At 40.5% G+C, this 2,580-nt stretch overlaps 1 pseudogene; it reads right to left on the bottom strand.

Annotated features, from left to right (window-relative positions):
• Positions 1 to 2,123: 2,123 nt before the first annotated feature.
• LOC116085158 lies at positions 2,124 to 2,476 on the bottom strand (annotated as a pseudogene).
• Between the last annotated feature and the right edge of the window lie 104 nt (positions 2,477 to 2,580).

Genomic DNA, 2,580 nt, shown 5'->3' with positions numbered 1-2,580 from the left:
GATCAATGAAGTTGGGTCTTGAACTGCTTCTAGAGCTGGAAAAGGGAGTAAAGTTGATTCTCCCCCAAGAGCTCCCGGGAAGGAGCCCAACACTGTTATCCAGTAAAACTGTTTGACCTTGAAAATTATAAAATAAGACATTTGTGTTCTTTGAAGTCACTAAGTTTATAGTGATGTGTTACAATAGCAATAGAAAATTAATATACTAATCTTTTCCCTTAACATTCATACCATGAGCCAGCCTGCTCACACCAGAGATCCATTTGACTTTTCTTTTATTTAATGTTTAGGGTTTTTTATTTAAGATTTATTTTTATTTTTTGTAATTATGTATATGTTGGTGTGTGGGTTTGCACACACGTGAGTACAGGTGCCTGCCCATGGAATCCGGACGAGGTGTCAGATTCCCGGGAGCTGGAGTTACAGGTAGTTGAGAGCCTCACAACTGGGAACTGAACTTGGGTCTTCTGGAAGAGCAATACAAATTCTTAACTGCTGATTCATCTCTCCAACCTCAGTGTTTAGGTTTTCAAATGTTTTATTTATAGTTCTAGGGTAGGTAGCATGCTGAGTGGAGGTTAAAGCCAGCGTGTGGGAGTCAGCTCTGTAGGGATTACACTCAGGTAACTGAGCCTCAATGCAAGCACCAGTTACCCACTGAGCCGTCTCACTGGCCCCTCTACCTTTCTGTCTCCTTGGGCTTCCTCCTCCTCCTCCTTTTTCTCCTTCTCTCCTCCTCCTCTTCCTCCTCTTCTATTTTCTCGTCCTCCTTCTTTCCCTCCTCCTCCTTTTTCTTCTTTCTTCTCTTCTTCAGATTTGTTTATTTTGTGTGTGTGAATATTTTACTTGAATTTTTGTCTATATCACTTGCATACCCTGTGGAGGTCAAAAGAGGACATTGGATTACCTGGAAACGGAGTTACATAGCCATTTGTGAGCCATTTGTGAGCTCCCATGTAGGTGCTGAGAATCAAACCTAGGTCTTCTGCCAGAGCAGCAAGAGCTCTTCACCACTGAGCCGTTTCTATAGCCCTCCTCTGGTAATTCTGATGTGCAGCCAAATTGAAAACACATATCAGCCTGTTGCACTGAGTGTCTGACATTAACATGACATATCATCTGGAATTCTCTGGATAGAGAACATAAGATTCAGGTCTAAGAGTTTTACTCACTACATCTGATGCAGGCTCAGGTTCCTGCTCTCTTAACAAGCACCTCAGAAATTCAGGTCATCTGACATGTGGGACACTGAGAGACATTACCACAATCCTTCTGTCTGGTCCCCCACCCCACCACATTGAGGTTCAGTTAATAAGCGTTAATATATTAACCATTCTCAGCAATTTTAAGAATATCTGAATTACCTAAAGAAGTTAATCAAAATACAGTTTCCCAGATACCAATCCAGGTTTTTTTAATTAAAAAATGTATGCATGAGTGTTCTGCTTGTATATATTTCTTCTTACCGTATGTGTACAATGCCCAAAAAGGCCAGGAAAGAGTGTTAGATCCCCTGGAACTGGAGTTATCGATGGCTGTTAGCCATGTAGATGCTAGGAATTGAACTTTGGTCCTCTGGAGGGGCAGTCAGTGCTCTTTTATTTTTAAGCAAATATTTAAACCATTTATTGCCTCTGAATTACATATGGAAAACACCAAAATTATCCATAATATTATCCACCGAAATTATTAATAATAGTAATAAATTATTATTACTGTTATCACTGGAAATTTTGTGTAGACATGTTACCAACTGAGGGTTATACTATTCTCATTAAAGAAAAAGTCAAGAATTTTGAGTGCTTAAGTGCTTGTAGTTATAAAATTTTGTTCCCTTACATTTTTTATTACACAAATTCCAATAGATAATGTACATATTACTACAGATTGCTAGAGATAAACCATCATTCAAAATTATTAAAGTAGTTGCATATTTTGAACTACTCTTGATGAAGACAAATAAAGTTTAGCATTGATAAGGCAGCAGAGAGTTGGTTTAGGGACTCTCGGCTATTCAATAATGTTGGCGTGGTCATTCAGGATAGCGTTCTGTGTTTTCCCATCAGCACAACTATTCATGCTGATATGGTCTGTGGCTGCAGCAGTGCCTGGAACACTGTCTCTTACAAGATCTGGTCCTTGCACTGATATGCAGATGGCCGCTTACTCATCTCATAGTTGATAGGTTGTCCTCCCTGAATGAGCTGAGCTATTTCATTTGGCAGGCTAACAGAAGCCAGTTTCAAGATTGAACCTTGTAGGTAAATCTCATGAACGTCAGAGAATAGCAACAGAGGGCGAAAGTCATCCGCTCACTGATAATCTCTGGAGATTTCTTCGTGTCATTGATAGCAGCAATGGGAAGACCCCAGTTGGCAACTAGGCCCCAGAAGTGCTTACTCATGAGAGGGTCCCGGAAGTCCTTGCTCCGGACATAGTCCGCCACTTTGCACAACAGCACTCCAGCCACAGCCATGCGTTGGCGGTGAGTGAAGCCACTACCTAGACAGATGACACCACTGCCCTTTTTTCTTTTCTAAACAGGTTAACGTGGCCTAAGTTTATTTTTTTTTTTTTTTT

The sequence above is a fragment of the Mastomys coucha genome, unplaced genomic scaffold, assembly GCF_008632895.1.
Source record: "Mastomys coucha isolate ucsf_1 unplaced genomic scaffold, UCSF_Mcou_1 pScaffold9, whole genome shotgun sequence".
Lineage (NCBI taxonomy): Eukaryota > Metazoa > Chordata > Mammalia > Rodentia > Muridae > Mastomys > Mastomys coucha.
The sequence above is the reverse complement of the archived record's forward strand: the minus strand, read 5'-3'. Positions and strand labels throughout refer to the sequence as shown.